Genomic DNA, 20,030 nt, shown 5'->3' on the forward strand with positions numbered 1-20,030 from the left:
AGCTGCTCCTCTGTCCTTCTATGGGATGAAGCCTCAAGCTCTGACAGGGTCGACCTGAGGTGATGGAATTCTTCCCTCAGGCCTTCCCTGTGGCGCTGGGACTCCATGGAAAGTGATTCCCGCAGAGTCGCCAGTCCTGCCCGCCTGTCCATGTTGGACGCCAACATGTCCTCCCTGTGTGCCTGGCAGATGGACTCTGTAGCCTGCTCCAGTCGCTCCATCAGCCTTTCTGGGGGGACAATGGAAGTGGCCACCCTATCCATGGCCTGTGCAATCATCTCGGATGATGCTGCCTGTTGGGTGGCCATACCGTAGATGGATTGCTCCCAAGCGGTATTGCCAGGTGGCATACGGCCACCACGTTGGCGGGCACCACACCTGCCTGGGGCAAGGCGGACTGCGCCTTGCTGTGCCGGCAAAGCCTCAGGCTGCAGGACTGCATTCCCTCTCTGATCTGCAGCCCCAGGAACAGGATCAGAGATTGTGTGGTGTGGCCCTGCATCCGTAACCACCGGAGGCTGAGCTGCCGACACTGACATCCCCATTGAGGGCAATAACCCGGCTGCAGGTGGGTCGGACAGAGGAGATTCTCTCCCAAGAACACTCACCTGCGACTGCACATAGGTGTCATCCTCCGAGTCTACACCTGAATACTGCTCGGGGGAGGAACCCCCAGAGACACCCCTCGACAGCACGACCTGCAGCACTTGTGGGTTTTCACCCACAAACACACCACGTCCCTCACTTGTGGAAGGTCGGCCCGGGTTGCCCTCCTGGGACGGCTCCACCACCACATCCCCAGCATCAACAAGTGCGTCGTCCCCTGCAAAGACATGAAAGAGAGAAATGGAAACAGGCATTAGCACCATGGCATACAACAAGGGCTGATGAACAACAGAGCCAGTAGTTCAATGACACATGTCCCACATGACTGGGAAACCTCCTATGCATTCACCATCACTGGGTCTGGAGGGGAGGCTCAGGGCACACAATGATGACACAGAGAATGGAGAGCAACGCCTGCTCCCCATGCTGCCTAGCACTGGCATCACACATTGGCCGGTGATTGCCATGTCAAATGCACATGCCATCACACACATGGCATGTGACATAGCCACCAAGTGAAGAGGGAGAGGAGGGCAACTATTTTGGATTTTGGCCACTCTGGTCCTGACATTGCTTCATCACATCAAGAAGTTAACATGTTGGACATGGATCTGCTAGTCCCAATTGGCCACGATGCACAGTGCCTTGTCAACATTAACAAAATGCAGTAAACAATGAGATTCCACCTCCCCATCACCTGTAATGGATTCATATAGCATTCGTGAAGCACCTGTACAGAAATGTATGAAGGAACAGCGGAGCACTGAGGGGTGGTGGGGCAGAAGGGGATGCCATTCAACAATCCTACTGGTGCTGGTGTCATTCATGTAACGCAAGTGCAGAGGTGGGTGGCACAATGAAGTGCAAGGGGAAGTTGCGGCTGGTAGTGCTGTACAAGGTAAGTAGGACTTAACGTCGAGGGCAGATGGTGGTAGGCGCAGACAAGTGCTGGGGGGGTGGCCTATAGGGGTACAGAGACAGTCATGCAGTGCTGTGGGCTCGGAGGGGACAGGGGAGGTACACACTGCATCTGGCTTGGCAAGGTCCTTGCAGATTTCAATGTGTCCTGCAGAGTTGTCAGATGCCGCAGATATGTGCCCTTGGATTGGGGCTCTCATCTTGGTGAGAAGGGTGAGACGCTATTGCCTTTGGAGCAGGTGGCAGGCCAGTTTGCCAGAGGATCAGCATGATGCAGGCCATTTCCTCTCTGCCAGCCGGCACCTGTGTTTTGGGTTCACAAGATGCGAGTCATGCCAGGAGTCAGCATTGGCATGGGGCTTCAGGCGGATTGTCATGACCGTGGCAAAGACATCCAGTGTACCTGACATAGAGTGGAGCATGGAGTGGGCCCTGTCAGGATGGGAGTGAGCCTAAGGGGGAGCTGGATGGGGGGGAGATTTTGGCTGCATAAGCCTCGACTGACACACACTTCATGGGTTGGAATACCAAGAAGGTGTGTGACAGTGGTGAGGGTGGCTTTGCCTGTGGGGTGGTGAGGGTGAGGTGGGAGGAGAGGAGAAAGTGATCACTCCAGGAGAGAGGAGTGCAGAGAGGGATGGAGAGGGGAAGGTCAGATGAGATCAGAGCATCAAGAGTGTGCCCTGCAGAATGAGTAGGGACAGACGGGAGTTTAGAGGGTGATAGGGAGTTGCTGAGGTCACGGAAAAGTCACGTGGGGGGACAACAATCATGCAGGTGGATGCGTACATCACCAAGGAAGAGGATTTCAGTGTCTGGGGACATGAGTGAGGAGGAGAGGTGAGACCACTCAGAAAGGAAGTAGTACATTTGACCATTTTTCTGATACACAGTACGCACAGTTTGTGAATGTCGAGGTGAAATGGAGAGAGACGTCACACAAGCCATTCCAGAGGGGAGTAGGTCTACGTAGGAGTGACAGTGGCAGGAATACCCTCAGGGAAGGCAAGGGCACACCCCCCCCTGCACAGTAGTGCCGGGCCAAGGAGAGGATCTCCTGAACGTCAGGTAGGAGTGTGTCAAAGATGCAGACAGAGCTGGCCGTCAGACATGTTTCCATGAGACCAAGGATGTCAAGGTGCATTACCTCATGTAAGTGACATATATTGGAGGAATGCCTGATGCAGCGGCAGAGTAAGGAGTGTAAATGTGGAGGAGGTTGACAGCCTTGTAGGACTTACGGGGAGTGCTACAGATCAGAGGTGCAGCTTGTGTAGGAGTTGGAGTGGGAGGCGGAGAAGGATCATGGGAGGGTGCAGGGAGGCAGTGCAGGATAGATGAGGAGAGAGGAGGGGGGACAGCAGGAGAGGAAAGGAAGTTGATGAGATGTGGGTAGCATTTGTCAAGGAGAATAAGGTTGGCCTGAGGTCCTTGGACTGAGATGCTCCCATTACCATACTCATCAATTGTGGCCTCTGAGGATTGGAAGGAGGCCAAGAGTACACCCCAACGGGTCACACCATTGATGGTGGAAGAGGAGCAAGGAGAGAGGACTGGGACCATGTGAAGGGTCCATGGGACAGGCAAAGGCATGTATGAGCAGATGTCAGTGAGAGTTAACCTTGAGTAGGCTCAGATGTACTTGTCAGCAATAGGGTGGGTCGCATTGGAGGGCAGGGTGCCCTCATTTGACTGTTTGCAAGCAGGTGTCGTGAGTAGGGCACGATGGTCTGAACAGTAGAAGTCAGGGAAGATAGACCATGAAGAGCAGCATGGAGTATGAGGGAATGGGGCTTGAAACCAGACGGAACAAGAGCACACAGGTAGGAGGTGGGTGTCAAGGCAAAATCCAGAGTATGACAGCATGTTGAGTGCCATGTATATACAGAGGACGCATTAGCATGTGGTATCATTGCATGTCAGGCATGTGACGATGGAACTTGAATGGCTGGGGGAAAGTGTAGGAATGGTATGTAAGACATAAGATGAATAGACAGGGGAGAATGAGCAACAATGTCGTGACAAAATGACAATTCAAGGGGAACTTCCATGGTGTAGGGCCATATGTGCACTGTTGGCAGTAGGGATAGTGGTGTGGGTACATGGTGTTGCACTGAACATACTGGATGAGGCACATGGGTGACACTATCAACTCTGCCACACACACCCTTGACAGGCACCCAACATGAAGGCTTCGCACACACACCATGCACATTGATATAACACACATGCATGTGCACTCACCGGATGATGCCTCGTAATCAGGGAGATCTCCCACACCTTGGAGTTGTCCCTCGGTGACGTAGGATCCAGCTACGGACTCGTGTGGTGTGAGTTCTATTTCCTGTGCTGGGGACCCACCTCCAGTCACCAAGGTTTCGGCATGACTTGAGGCCAGCTTATCCTTTGCCCTGCGCTTAAGGTCATTCCAGCGCTTCTGGCAATCACTAGCTGTGCGCCTCACTACTCCAAGGGCACTTATTTTGTCAGCAATGGTCTGCCAGTGTGCCTGGCGTCTGGCATGTGTGGTCTTGGACCCTGCAACGATGACCATTTCCCTATCATGGTCTGACACATACTGAACAAGTGCATTCAGTTCGGCGTCTGTGAAGCTGGGCTTCCTTGATGGGCCGGACTGTGCAGCCGTGCCAGGGGCATCAGCCTGTGCCGGACGTGCACTCTTCCTCTTCCGCTTGGAAGGGGGTGGGGATCCAGAGTGTCCTACGCCGCTGTGGACACTAGGGGCAGGAGCCGTGGTGGACTCAGTACTGGGTGTGTGGGATTGCACACTCAGCATGGGAGTAGGTGCAGGCATTGGGGGTAGAGGGATAGGGTCAGGCCTGATCTGAGGTGCATGAACTAGGACCGACACAGTCTTGGCAGGGTGTATGAGAGGTGGGGTGGATGGAGCCACACCCTGGCCACGGGGGGCAGCAGATGACCTATCTGGCATAGATGCGCGTGTCCTGATGACACCAATGTGCACCGGTGCACGTGCAGTGGACCTGCTGACCTGGATGTCAGCGATGGAGTCACCCTCGGACAGGTCTGGTGCCACAATGGGCTGGTCCAACAAGGGCTGATCAGGGTTGGTATCAGCCACATGACCCTCAACCTGGGGGGGGGGGAGGGGGGGCATGGGTGTCCCTGACTGGTCCTCCAGACTGGGGGGGACAGGGGCACCCTGCAAGTCACAACCACGTCCCCTAGTGGATCCTCCACGGCCACCACGTGTGGCTCGGCCACCTTTGCCACCCTTACGGCTTGCACGCCTCCCAACCATGGCACTGATGTTATTGTGCGTATGGGAGTGGGTGTGCACAATTGGGTGTCAAAGGGGTTGGGTACCAGATGGTATTCGTACCCTAGTGCAGTGGCAAGGCTATATGACACCCCTGGGGAAAGATGACGGGTCACGCAACGCACAGGCACCCCAAAAAAGTTAAGGAACGTGCACGATACCCCTCCTAGACCACGTGTGCGTATGAAAAACCCTGCACTACGCTGTGGCATCCAGTAACACAGTAATGAACGTATGCGTGTCACACGCAGCCTAGATTGACCTCTGAAGAGGTACGTGACACACGGGGCAAGCACAGATGATAGATGCGTGCGCAACTCACCGTCTGCCAGGGAGAAATGCGTCAAAAAGACGCGCGTGTGCGCGTTGGCAACACCCCCGCCAAAAGAAGAATGGGACGCTGTCTGAGGAGACAGGACAACAGTAGAAGGGAACGCTGTGTGAGGAAACAGGCCCAGGAAAAAGAGCAAAAGAGAAAAAGCTGTCAGAGGTAACAGGGAGTACGACCTTTGAACGCTGTGAAGTAAATCGCGTGTCAACTGACAAGAAGTACAGAATACACCAACTCGCTCTCCACGAAAAGCACGTACAAGGAAATGGCGTTCTACATGTACCTTTTATGCAGGCCCACAGGTCCTGCGTCACTTCCGTGTGTAGGCGCTGAAGGGCCAGCCTCCAATCACACGCATTGACACTGGCTTGTGTTTCTTTCACGCGTGTTGGGAAACGGCCGTGCGTTATAGACGCGCTTACGCGCCTGGCCCTTTGGACCAATCACGCGTGTTGGGAAACACCCGTGCGTCATAGGCGCGCTTACGCGCCTGGCCCTTTGGACCAATGAAATCGGGTACGCGTGCTGACGCGCTCGCGCGGCACGTGTTTATTTTTCACGTGGGTTGGGAAACACCCGTGCGTCATAGGCGCGCTTACGCGCCTGGCCCTTTGGACCAATGAAATCGCGTACGCGTGCTGACGTGCTTACGCGCTGAGGGCCGTTCCTCGGATTCCACGGAGACGTGCATTATTTTCACGTGCCAATTCACTCCGTATCAAGCTGGCCACGCGTTCACACACGGAAGACCACGCTCCTGCCCAGAAGGCCGAGTTACTGCCCCCCAGTGCCCCGAGCAGCCTCCCACGTGCCATCTGCTGCTGCCTGCCTGCCTGCCTGCCTGCCTGCTGCCACCGTGCCCTGCCATTTGGTGCCTGCACATCAGCCATCTGCAGGCGTACAGTTGCTGTGTCCACCCCTGCTGGAACTGAAGACTCCTGACTGGAAGAACACCACTCCACAGCCCAGCCCCAGGACCAAGTTGCCCACCCACTCCTGCCTCTGGGGTTGCCATGTCGGGCACTGAAACATCTGGCACCACTGGCAACCCCCAGCCAGAGAGGCAGAGGGGCCCCAGCTTCAGTGTCACCGAGGTTGGGGTCCTGGTGGAGCGAGTCCTGGGGCAGTATGATGCCCTCTTCGGAAGTAGCCGCGCCAACTATGAAGGACGGACTCGGATCTGGGACGACATCGTGACTGCCATCAACGCGGAGGGGGTGGCAGTCCGCGACAACCGACATGTCAGGAAGCGTTGGGAGGACTGCAGGTCCAGGACCCTCTCAAAGGCCCGGCGCCTCGTGGAGGGGGGCTGGGGCCACATGAGTTCGATCCAAATGAGGGTCCTGGCACGCATACACCCAGCGCTCCACTCCCAGGTCCTTGAGAGGGAGACCCGTCTGGAGTTGAGCGGTAAGTGTGCAGGCATTGCTGTGTGAGACAGTGCATGTTGCAGTGTGCTGGTTGTGTGATGCTGTATGTGTGGAATGGGCCTTGTAGGCATGTATGTGTGCAGTGTTGTCATGGCGATGCATGTGCGACCAGTAATTTGTGGATCACATGGTTGTTGTATGTGTTGCTATGCAACCTGAGGAGGCCCATGCAGATTGGACACATGTGAGCATGCAAGTGTATGTTCGTGGACATGGGTGTGGGTGAGGGATGGATGCTGATGCCAGGTACATGTATGGTGTCGAGGTCGGTGTGCTTGACCTGCATGTCTGTGACTTTTGAATGGCATGGATGCATGACACATGTCTGTGACACTGTACAGATTCACTGATGCTGCCTAATCATCCTTGTATCCACTGTGTTTGTGATGTACGAGGCCACATGGATGTGACAGAGGTGAAGTGTGTGCGTGTGATTTGCATGACCAATGATGCATGTGTGTTCCATGACATCGTACTTTAGAAGAGTGCAGTGGACATGTATGTTGATGTGCATGCCATGGACCATGGGTGTTGCGTGTGTGTATTGCCTGACCCATGTGTTGTGGAGGGACATGATAGAAGTGTACTTTACCATTGCCAGTCATCTGATATTGCTTCCTGTGTAGGGGACCATTGTACAGTGCCCTGATGCTTGTGTTCTATGTCTCCCTCTATGCAGCGGCTAGTGATGGAGAGGGCGGAGACGGCGCTGTGGAGGTAGACGGCGGGGATGCCCCCACGGCTGCGGCGGTAGGGGTGGGTGAGCCCCCACAGGGGCCAGCTACAGCGGAAGAGGGCAAGGAGCCATCCAGGTTGGTGGTTTCTACAGAGGAGGAGGCGGCCGAGACTGAGGCACACCTGAGGCCTGGTGGGGGCATCCCTGCTGGTGCAAGTGGTGCAGTCCAGGGCCAGGGGCAGGAGGCAGCACAGGTCGCCGTGGAGGTGCCTGTGCATGTCGCTGTCCCTGACCCTGTGAGTGCACCACCATGCACCAGCATGGATGCCCCGTCCCAGGCCCGTCCGCAGGTGGAGGGGGTGTCTATGTCATCTGACTCCCCTCCACCTGCGGACGAGGGGACCCGTGGGCGCATGGAAAAGGTCCTGATTGGGGTCGCGTTGCGCACGGGGGTCATTCGTGATGACGTGCGTGCTTCCCGGGAGGAGCACGCACATCATCACGAAGAGCACCGTGCCGACGTGGCCCAGTTGGGATCTGCCATTGGCGCGGGTTTTCTGCAGGTGATGGCCAATGTGTCGGGCATCTCCTCCTCTGTGGAAAGTATGCGCCGGTCGTTCTCCTTGCCGCCTTCCGGCCCAGTTGACACCAGGGCCCCCTGTGGACCTGCCCCGACCAATGCAGCCGGCTCAGTGGGGATCCCATCCCTGCCACAGTCGGGAGTCGGTGGTCCAGCTGGTGTGGACACCATGGCAACTGGACCCCTGCAGGTGGAGGATGTGCCGGCATCATCAGGCAGGGCACGTGCACGACGGCGTCGGTGGATACCATCAGCCTGGATGCCGTCGTGCTGGCAGAGGCAGTGGCTGCAGAGGCAGCGGCAGCGACGTGGGAGGCGTCATGGCTCGGGGCCATCAACATCGGAGGGGCAGCCATCGGCTGGAGGGCAAGAGGACCCTGGACAGAATGTGTCTTCCGTGTGGCAGCGGTTAGGCCACGCAATAGATGCGGAGAGGCGGCGGGCAGAAGAGGGGCGGCTCGCTATGGTCAGGGCAGTCGACTCCATGCAGAGGGCCCTGAGGCGTGCCGAGTGCCTCGAGGAGATCCGCAGGGGCTTGGAGGTGGACACTGCGTCAGCCCTGCGGGCCCTCGGGGCCATTGAGGAGGAACGCCTCGGGGAGATAGAAAGGGAGTTCGATGATGCCCTGGCCCATAACATCTCTCAGTGAGCCGCAGGACTGGCCCGCCGCCTTTGTATATAGTTATGTAGATAGTAGGTTTCCTTTATTTTTATTTATTATTTGGGTTGATTGGACAATGGGCCACGTTTTTTGTATATAGTTCGCATTAGTTAGGTTTTGGGTAGGTTTCATTTTATGGTTTTTAGGGATATTGGACCCGGACAATCATCTTTGTACATAGTTTGTGGATGTTTTCGATTTTATTATTTGGACCATGGGGCAATGTGTTTGTTTTTGATTTCCATTTTGATTGACTTTGCACCCGTTCTTTTGGATTTCACCTTTCATTAGAATTTTTTTTTTTTTTCCTGTTACTTTGTGTATTCATTTAGGTGTTTCTTTTTTTTTCCTTCTTACATTTTAATACATTGTTCTTTTGATTCTATTGTGTGGACTTCTCTCATTGGTTTGTTGACTGTCACAATCTGGGTTTTCACAGTCATGTGTTGCCATTGTGTGAGTCTGACGGACTTGGACTCATGCGCATACTGCTCATTGGTTATGTATCATGTAATGGGTATTTGATTTTTGAATGGATGTGTACCTTGGATGTGTGTATGGACTGGGGTGACATGGGGTGGGATGTGGTTGCCCATGGGATCCTGGGATCTGTATTGTGATTTCCTATTGGTAGGGGAACATCTGTGTGGGCCTGGTGGAGGGTGCCCCACAGTGCTGGGGGGTGGGTGTGGTGGGAGGCATGAGTGGGACATAAGTGGGGGCCTGCTGGCAGGTGCCCCACAGTGCTGGGGGGTGGGGGTGGTGGGAGGCATGAGTGGGACATGGGTGGGGGCCTGGTGGAGGGTGCCCCATGACTGCTGGGGGGTGGGTGTGGTGGGAGGCATGAGTGGGACATGAGTGGGGGCCTGCTGGCAGGTGCCCCACAGTGCTGGGGGGTGGGTGTGGTGGGAGGCATGAGTGGGACATAAGTGGGGGCCTGCTGGCAGGTGCCCCACAGTGCTGGGGGGTGGGTGTGGTGGGAGGCATGAGTGGGACATAAGTGGGGGCCTGGTGGAGGGTGCCCCATGACTGCTGGGGGGTGGGTGTGGTGGGAGGCATGAGTGGGACATGAGTGGGGGCCTGCTGGCAGGTGCCCCACAGTGCTGGGGGGTGGGTGTGGTGGGAGGCATGAGTGGGACATGGGTGGGGGCCTGCTGGCAGGTGCCCCACAGTGCTGGGGGGTGGGTGTGGTGGGAGGCATGAGTGGGACATGAGTGGGGGCCTGCTGGCAGGTGCCCCACAGTGCTGGGGGGTGGGTGTGGTGGGAGGCATGAGTGGGACATAAGTGGGGGCCTGCTGGCAGGTGCCCCACAGTGCTGGGGGGTGGGTGTGGTGGGAGGCATGAGTGGGACATAAGTGGGGGCCTGCTGGCAGGTGCCCCACAGTGCTGGGGGGTGGGGGTGGTGGGAGGCATGAGTGGGACATGGGTGGGGGCCTGGTGGAGGGTGCCCCATGACTGCTGGGGGGTGGGTGTGGTGGGAGGCATGAGTGGGACATAAGTGGGGGCCTGCTGGCAGGTGCCCCACAGTGCTGGGGGGTGGGTGTGGTGGGAGGCATGAGTGGGACATGAGTGGGGGCCTGCTGGCAGGTGCCCCACAGTGCTGGGGGGTGGGTGTGGTGGGAGGCATGAGTGGGACATAAGTGGGGGCCTGCTGGCAGGTGCCCCACAGTGCTGGGGGGTGGGTGTGGTGGGAGGCATGAGTGGGACATAAGTGGGGGCCTGCTGGCAGGTGCCCCACAGTGCTGGGGGGTGGGTGTGGTGGGAGGCATGAGTGGGACATGAGTGGGGGCCTGCTGGCAGGTGCCCCACAGTGCTGGGGGGTGGGTGTGGTGGGAGGCATGAGTGGGACATAAGTGGGGGCCTGCTGGCAGGTGCCCCACAGTGCTGGGGGGTGGGTGTGGTGGGAGGCATGAGTGGGACATAAGTGGGGGCCTGCTGGCAGGTGCCCCACAGTGCTGGGGGGTGGGGGTGGTGGGAGGCATGAGTGGGACATGAGTGGGGGCCTGCTGGCAGGTGCCCCATGACTGCTGGGGGGTGGGAGTCATGAGCAGGTGTGCAGGGTAATCACCTGTGGTGTGGACTGCATGCAGGGGACGTGGAGGCTGTACAGGGAAGACCTGTGAAGACCCAACGATCGGAGTAGCGTGTTCAAATATCCACGCCCCCCTGAAATGGACATAGCCTAGCTTTTTGCGTGTGAAACTTCCCGCGCACCCCTGTAATGGACGTACCCTGGCTTTTCGCGTGTGGGACTTCCCGCGCACCCCTGGAATTCCCGTAGCCTAGCTTTTCGCGTGTGAAACTTCCTGCGCACCCCTGTAATGGACGTACCCTGGCTTTTCGCGTGTGGGACTTCCCGCGCACCCCTGCAATTCCCGTAGCCTAGCTTTTCGCGTGTGAAACTTCCCGCGCACCCCTGTAATGGACGTAGCCTGGCTTTTCGCGTGTGGGACTTCCCGCGCACCCCTGGTATTCCCGTAGCCTAGCTTTTCGCGTGTGAAACTTCCCGCGCACCCCTGTAATGGACGTAGCCTGGCTTTTCGCGTGTGGGACTTCCCGCGCACCCCTGGTATTCCCGTAGCCTAGCTTTTCGCGTGTGAAACTTCCCGCGCACCCCTGTAATGGACGTACCCTGGCTTTTCGCGTGTGGGACTTCCCGCGCACCCCTGCAATTCCCGTAGCCTAGCTTTTCGCGTGTGAAACTTCCCGCGCACCCCTGTAATGGACGTACCATGGCTTTTCGCGTGTGGGACTTCCCGCGCACCCCTGGAATTCCCGTAGCCTAGCTTTTCGCGTGTGAAACTTCCCGCGAACCCCTGTGATGGACGTAGCCTGGCTTTTCGCGTGTGGGACTTCCCGCGCACCCCTGGAATTCCCGTAGCCTAGCTTTTCACGTGTGAAACTTCCCGCGCACCCCTGTAATGGACGTACCCTGGCTTTTCGCGTGTGGGACTTCCCGCGCACCCCTGCAATTCCCGTAGCCTAGCTTTTCGCGTGTGAAACTTCCCGCGCACCCCTGTAATGGACGTAGCCTGGCTTTTCGCGTGTGGGACTTCCCGCGCACCCCTGGTATTCCCGTAGCCTAGCTTTTCGCGTGTGAAACTTCCCGCACACCCCTGTAATGGACGTAGCCTGGCTTTTCGCGTGTGAAACTTCCCGCGCACCCCTGCAATTCCCGTAGCCTAGCTTTTCGCGTGTGACACTTCCCGCGCACCCTAGAAAATCGCATGGGCCGCTTGCCGTGATGGTCCAGGGTTAGCGTAGCCCCTTGCGCTGGTTTGTGATTTTTATGAGATTTCCCAGCGCAAGGGGCGTTCCTGGGGGCGTAACTGGCGCTGCAGCGAGTCGCTGCGCCACTGTGCGCCACGGCTGCCTGGGGAAGCTAAAATCCATGAATACGCTGTGCGCCGGATTCGGTTTTGGCGCACGCGGTTGGCGCAGACTATCGCACGCGCACGCTGTGCGCCAGCCGCGTGCGCTACTTGTGCGCTGAATTCTATGAATTACCCTGATAATGTATTGTTCAGCACGTGCTCTTGAAGCACATTTTAAAATACTGAGGGAACAGAAACTAGAAAGCAACTGGAATAAAAAGTACAAGTTACTTAAAATTGTGAATCTTTAACTAGTATCCTTGGTTCTCAGTCCTCCAGGGCAGGTGGTTTTCTGGCTGCAGGGCAGTATACCAGAATAATCCCTGTACAGAAAAAAGTGAAAGAGAGGGGCTGTTCCTGCTTGCAGAGGAATGTGTGCTGTATCCAGTTGCTGAATGCCACGGTTGCTAAGCATTGTCCTGTGGCTTGGTTGCTCCTGATGCTAATGGCATGGAGGCAGGAAGTGGGAGAGCAAGCCTAGGGTTTTGTTAACCAAACCTTGAGTGGAGCCGCAGCTTTCCAGCGCGGTCCCTTCCCGCCTCACCTTGGCTCTTCCTGCCCGTCGGGAGCATCGGACCACCAGGTGTTCCTTTTGAAGTTGGGTGGCAAACGCCTGGCCCGATCTTGGCACTGCAGTCTCGGATTGGAGCTATGCAAGAGTGGAGTTCTGGACCCACCTGTGCCCACTTCTGTTGGTGGGCCTCAGTGTTCCCTCATGGGCGTCCTTCACATTGAAACCCTGCTGAGATTTTCAAGATGCCATGTACGTTTCCTGATATGAGACTTTAAAGCAGCATGGCTCAAAAAAAGGTTAAAGGGATGAAAAGAGGCAGACTTGTTTGCCCCAGTGAGAACCCAGCAGAGAAGTGCTGTTTGTTCCCCACTCTCCCCGTCGCTATTGGGGTAGGCAGTCTTGGAGATGCTGTGCACAATAGCAAGCCCACCTCCAAAACTGTTGCTAATTGAACAGGATGAATGAAGCTCTGTTAGAACTTGAAGGCCAGGTTGGAGAGATGGAGCACACAACAACTGTACTACAGGTATGGTCCCTGGAACATATAGTAACATGAAAGGTTAGGCAGCAGCTACTTCTCCCTTGAGCCACAACAATAAAGACCAGCAAGCACTTACAGAGAGACTGGAGAACTTCCAGAGAGCTTCTTCTATGTGCTGGATCTGTTTTCTCAAAGGATGTGCTCAATGAAGGAGCTGGACTGATGCTTAGAGTGGTAGCAGAAAAGTACATTTCGGAAATACAGAACATTCCCATAAAAATATCAGCAATAAAAGCATGATTACAGATCAATACATATAAATACATTCCAACACCATAACAACCATAAAAACTTCCTGCAAAAAGCAACATTTGAGACAGTTTTCCATAAACATTTTCTAACAGTTAACACATTCTCTAGAAATTATGATAGAGGCCAACCCACAGGTGCTGAACGGCCCGTAACAGATAGCACAGAGCAGGTTCATACTGAAGGAATCCCTGGCCTCACAAGAGTGGTTTTAGCGAACAACCTCTGATAAGTGAGAGGGCTGGGCAAAAGAACACACAATAGGGCAGTTCTTCCTTGGTCGCATCACAGAAAATGCACGATTGATTCTCATTGCCATTAGACCAGGCCACCACCACTGCTCTCACATGAATGCAATAAAAACGTGCCCTGGTGATAACAATGCGCTCAGAAGATTTATGTGCCAACAGCAAATACTTCTGGAGACCTGGGCCCGTAATGATAGTATGCTTCCTATTAGCAGGCCCCAGGATCTCCAATGACGCCACTTCTTTCCAGGATATGCTGCAGTAGCCTTACTTTTGCAGACTTCAGAACGTCTATCAATAGAAATATTGAGCCACATCCATTTGCACCATCATGTCTTTCACCTGCCTAAACCAGGGGAGCTTCAAGTGAGGGTCCCGAGGAACCAGATAATTCATTAGCTCATGAGTTAGAACAGCTTTGCTGTTCCCCCAAACTTTGAGCCATTGACTTGCAGGCTGAACTGTGATAATATCGCTAATAAACCTGCTGCAAAGGTTAAACCTATCAGATGGAATGAGAGGTCAGTCAAAAGACTTTATTTCTTCTACAAAAGGCGTAAATGTTAACCTATAAAATACATCTCATATCAATATTAAAAAAAATAGCCTAAAATGTAAATACATATGAAACGCCCTACTAAGGTTCACAGTAAACATAAAATGATAAAATCAGATGCGTGGGTTTAAAATGTACAATGCATTCGAAACAGCTTAGATTCCAGGAAAGCTAAGTCAACTACAGCACTCATCCCCCTGTATCTGCCCCTTCCTAATTTAGGGCCTTTTAGTCACCAAGCACTGTAGATATATTGAGCAGTCCCATAGGTGCTATAGGGAATTAAAGATTGGGATAAAAGCTGCAGCTCAGCAGCAGCTTGAAGAATTCCCTTGTCTATAACAATTGGGCACAAATACAAGCGCCTCAAATATAGTGTTATTTCGCAACTTAACATAATGTGTGTGTTTCATTAAAAAGACCACACAAAGGACACGTTGCTACAGCATCCAGTCTCCAAGTTATGCTTAAAACTTCAACAGGTAAAATTCCTAATCTGAAGCAAAGGTAAAAAGATTGCGCAAGAGGAGAGCCAATTGTGTCCAGATCTACCATAAAACCAGACTCAAGTCCAGCTTCTAAATATATATATAATACTATTTCAAAGATATAGCATCTACCATTTGGTTTTGCCGGGTTACCCACATTATGTGAGCTTTCAAGTGTGTAATTTCCTGTGAGTGTCTGTGGTTATTCCGAAAGACCCAACATTTTCAGATTTAACAGGGATGCCTTCAAGTGGGCAAGCCATTTTAGGCTTCTCACACCTGCTAAGCTCATGACGTGCACTAGCCCTTCCCGCTACTTTACCAACTCCCTCGAACTCCATAGCTTAATCCAATATAAACCAGGTTTAAAAGAAGCATATTGTATTACTGGTAGAGGATTAAGTTCGAAATGCAGTGTCACAGAAGGAGCACAAATTGGGAGTGATAGCAGTTTTGTATGAAATATATTCTTGCACATGCCTAGACTTCTTACATTGGTATCTCCCCACCGTTCAGCCCCATACAAATCAGCTGATATAGCTTGCGTCTTCAGTAAATCAAGGGCCGGAGAAATAGCACCACTCCCGTGGCAATGGAAAAAATAAAGAATACCGGCCAAAACCTTTCCTGTGTGACGTGACCTGGCAATTTGACAACCCCACCCGCCATTATCTTGAAAATGTACTCTCAGGTAGTCATAGTGTGCGACTTGCTTGATGGCCCCCTTCTCAGTAAATAAAACAATAGATCTTTTTTGGGAAAAGGGAGGCTTTAAAAGCATCACTTTTGACTTCCCAGGGTTTAATTTTAACAAAGCATCTTGCAATTATTCTGGAAAATAGAAAGGACCACACTAAGACCAGCCGGGGAGGTAGCAAGTAGCACCGCATCATCTGGACAGAAGTGGGCAGGATATTTATCAGGAGCCAATCTTGGAAGGTTCCTGGCACCCTACCGCCAATGCACCAACAATTTCTTAGATGTAGATGTAGATGTTAAAAAGTAGGAGCGCCAGGACATAGCGCTGCCTAACTCCCATGCGGACGTCAAACTCTCCCCTCACCTCCCTCTTCTTTTTTATGATATTCATATGATTCTCAAATGATTCCAATGTACTACAGTTCCTTTTTACCCGTAATATTTCACGATAAGGTATGTTTCTTATTGTGTGGTGTTGGTGATTACTCTGTGCCTGCAGGATAGTGTTTACTGCTGTGGGCTTGATATGAAGATCTGTGTGTATTGTATCTCCTTGTGTAAAAAGTTCCAGGTCTAGAAATTCCACTCTCTTTTGACCTTCCTTAATTGTAAATTTTATGTTATAACTATTGTTGTTTAAATGATTGACATAGTGCACTTTTTTGGTTGTTTCTCCTTTCCAAATCATTAGAACATCATAGATGTATCTTCCCCAGTATATCATGCTTTCTTCATTGAATACTGTATGTCTCCAAGCGTGATTGATTTCAAAATGGCCCATGAACAAATTGGCTTAGGATGGCGCAAAGCCATATCCGTTCCTTGCAGTTGACGATAGGTTTGTTGATCAAAGGTGAAGATGTTACTTTTTAATGTGAATTTTAACATTTCCAAGATCATGGTGTTCTGATTCTGGTAAGAGATTGATCGTGATTTTAGAAAGTATTCTGCACATTCCACCCCCTTTGTGTGTTCAATGCTGGTATATAATGAAACTACCTCTAATGTCACAAATCGATAGTTATCCTCCCATGGAATTAGTTCTAATTGTTGGATAAGATGATTGGTATCTCTCAAGTACGATGCTAAATTTGCTGCTAGGGGCTGTAAGTAGATCTCTATATATTCTGATATTCTCTCTGTTAGGGACCCTATGTTGTTCATGATAGGCTGGCACGATGTAAAAGTATTAAACATTTTATGTAGTTTTGGTAAAAAATATATTGTAGCCATAATTGGATGTTTTATATTCATGTACAGAAATTCTTCTTCTGTTAATAGGCCTTCATTTTGCCATGATTTGCTTAATTCTTGCCATTCCTTTTGAAGAGGGGTCAATGGGTTCTTCATTATTTAAGTGCTGATTTCCTGTACATAGTCTGACCTGTTCATAAGAACAACATTTCCACCTTTATCCACATTCTTTATGATGACATCTTTATTCTTTTCAAGTTTCACGTATAGCCTTTTGAAATATATCAATGACGTTATTTTATGGAAGTATAGCAAAAACTTAGATTGAGGTCTGAGTGTAGTTTCATCTGACTGATAGCTGTTTATATCTTGTCCTTCTGTGAAACATTGTATGGCATATTCCTCCTCTTCATTGAGATTTAATAAATTGACAGTATTTTCTGCCATTTCTACTGATAATTCTGAGATTTCCTGTGTTGGTGTAGGCTCCTTCCTTTTCTGTGGTATTTCCTCAAAGAATTTCTTTAATTTTAGTCTTCTGCAAAATTTAAAGACATCTACTTGAGTTTGAAAATAGTCCACTGTTTTAGTTGGACTAAACGATAAACCTATGTTAAGTGCTGATATTAATGCTGTGTTGGTTTCTTAGTTGGATACGTTTGTTACTAAATGTATCTGTTGCCTCTCCGTTGTGATATGGTTTGTACTCCTTGAGACTGTTCTCCTTGAGTTCCTCGATTTTCCCCTTTTGTCCCTCCTCCGGGTGTGAAGATTGTTGAAATATTTAGGCTTGGAATATTCCTTGGTCCTGTGTTTGAGGTATTTGGTTTTTGGAAATGTTTTCTTGTGTCTTCTTATTTCCGGTAAGAAAGGACATTCATTATTTCCTGTTGATGTGCTTGATAATTCCGTTTGGTTTTTCTCATTGTCACTATTTGTTTCCACATCTGATGATTCTGATGTGGGTGTTCTATTTTGGGTTTTATCAGTTGTTGGTTTGCTATAGTCACCTCTAATATATTTTCTTTGGTATGTATAGACCCTCCGGTTCTTGTAATCGTTTTCATCCCGAATAAACATATTCAGTTTCTTTATTTTGAGCTCCTTGGTATAATTTGCAAGATACTCATCCATGATTTGATAGTTTTTAAAAGTCAATTCTGGAAGATAAAACATTTCTATTTTTGTTTTTAATGTTTGAATTTCTTGTACGGTTTTTTCGTGTGTTAACGCTGCTTGGTTAATTAACTGTATCATTATCTCTTTTGATGTTTTAAGTAAATCTTCCTAGTCATTCAGGGCATCAACGTCTTCGTCTTTGAAAGAGGGGAAAAAGCAAATTCTCAAGCATCTCAGTACTTTTCCGACTTCTAAGTACATTTTCATGGCTTTAATTTCCCACCGTTTCGCCAATTCTTTCTTTGAGGCTTTCTATAGTTATTTAAAGAGACTTCTTAAGCAATTCGAACTTTGGGAGATGGGTTAATTTCAGTTTGTCTGTGTCTCAGAAAGAGCCCTTCTGCTTCGGCATCTCTTTTTCAAAATTCTTCTGACATTTTTGAATTACTTGTTCCAAAGAATATTTGTCTATTGGTCTTTTGATTTTGAAATATTGTTCTTTTTAATTCTCCGTTTTACAGGTATTAATCTTTTAATTCTCTGTCTTTAGTTTATCCTTATTGAAAGATTCTCGACTGGCAGCCCTTTTGAACTCAGTGTTTAGAATCTGTGTCTGGTCAAATGATAGGCTTTAGTCCTTGGCGAATCATTTTGCTTTTTTATGAAATTTTCGCAAATTTCTTAAAAAAGCAAAGAGATTTACCCAGGACTGAAGCCTATCATTTGACCGGATACAGATTCTAAAAACCATGAATGCCAGTTTGAATCTGGGAGAGAGGCTTCTAGGGGGCAAAATCGCCTCCTGTGTTGGTCCTCCAGCATACAAATTGGAGAAGTGATACCACCAAATGTCTTCCCCTATAGTACACTGCTGGGTCACATCCCCCTTTAGCTGCTTCACAGAGGCCATTTTCAAAAACAGGCTCACATCCCGAGTCTTAAGGTTGGTATGTAATAAAGACCATTTTCCCCTGACAAAGTCCCCGTCCCTTTTTTTTCTCTGCCATTAACCCAGTGTAGTTAAACTTTAGTCTCTGTAGAGTCATTGTATCCACCGGCTCAGGTTGTTTTATATACTGTTCAATTTTGCCTTGAGAGGTATGCGCTGTACAAGAACAGTATCCAGGTTTCATCGATCACACAGGCCTCTATGATGTGTCTTTTTTGACGCGTAATTGTCAACCTTGTTCCATTGCACAGTCCCTGTGATGGCATAAGATTACGTAGCAGCATAATTACAGCACCTACTTTCAGTTTTAGCTTATGAGAAGACATTTGTCCTACAGCGTTCCGCTCTTTAGAGACTGAAACATTGAGCTGGTAATTAACTGTTCATCGTAACTGGAACCACTGTGCCCTGTGTGAAGAGAAGTGGGGGTGGAAAGAAGTAACTGCAATAGTGGAAGGTGAAGGTGACGCATAAAACCATACTCATTCTGTTTGTTGAAATGGTAGCTGTTGTTGCAGTGGGTGCACTTTGCCATTTGGACATCAGAGGGCAACCTAACACTGATAAATTGCATCCGTAGGTTGAAATGAGGCTGTTGTTGAAGTCGGTGCACTTTGCCATTTGGACAGCAGAGGGCAATCTTACACTGACAAATTGCATCAGCTGAGTACGGAAACATACCTAAGCATTTCATATATATATATATATATATATATATATATATATATATATATATATATATATATATATATATATTTATTTCACACAGCCACGGTTGTGGCTGTGTAGTTAGGGTTAAGTTGCTGTTTCCATAGGAAGAACACTTTTTGGGCGGCCTATAACTCAGCTCCGCCTGGACGAATCCTCACCAAACTTTGCAAAAAAAAGTATATGGGCCACTCTGATTTTTTTCGCAAAGTTTGGTGAGGTTTGGTCCAGGGGGGGAAAAGTTATAGGGGGGGTCCAAAACGTCATTTTTTCCCATCGACTGAATGGGGGAAAAACTTTGCGCACGGCTACAGGTCAAACCACTGGACGGATTTTCACCAAATTTGCGGCAGGTACAGGGGCCTGGCCCAGAAAGCATGCTTTTGTAAATTTGGTGACCTTCCGTGCAGTACTTTTCATAAAAATGACCAAAAAGTAGGTCTGAAAAAATGTGTTATATCTATGTCTGCTTCGCGGTCACACTTCCCTGTTCGGTCCACAGACAAGATACCGATTGGCTAAGGGGCTGGCATCATGATCGCGGACACGCAACGTCTCTGCCGATTGACTGCAGCGAGAGATGTTGTGCGTCAGATTGTTTGGATGCGCCGACATCTTGGATCCGCCGATAGCGGAGTGACAACCAGCGCAAACATGCTATATTTATAAAACTCTTTTGCTGTGTCATAGAGCGTTGGGAAAGGTTCAGACAGTAAGACATGGGTGATCAATGCATTTGTTCTGGCGGTCGGTGTTCATGATGTATTTTCTATGGCCACTTTGTACGCACAGAAAATGAGGAGTCCAATAACGGTAGTATTTCAGTCCATGCAGTGCACAGGCAACTTGTAACTGTTGTAAGGACACGCGTGTTGTTAGCGACCATT

At 50.6% G+C, this 20,030-nt stretch overlaps 1 protein-coding gene across 1 annotated transcript in view; it reads left to right on the forward strand.

Moving 5' to 3' along the window:
* Window positions 1-20,030, forward strand: part of LOC138515934 (NACHT, LRR and PYD domains-containing protein 3-like) — a 661,296-nt gene that overhangs the window by 25,490 nt on the left and 615,776 nt on the right. The gene's annotated exons all lie outside the window — the stretch shown is intronic.

Source organism: Ambystoma mexicanum, chromosome 6q (genome assembly GCF_040938575.1).
Source record: "Ambystoma mexicanum isolate Mex_15411 chromosome 6q, UKY_AmexF1_1, whole genome shotgun sequence".
Classification (NCBI taxonomy): Eukaryota; Metazoa; Chordata; class Amphibia; order Caudata; family Ambystomatidae; genus Ambystoma; species Ambystoma mexicanum.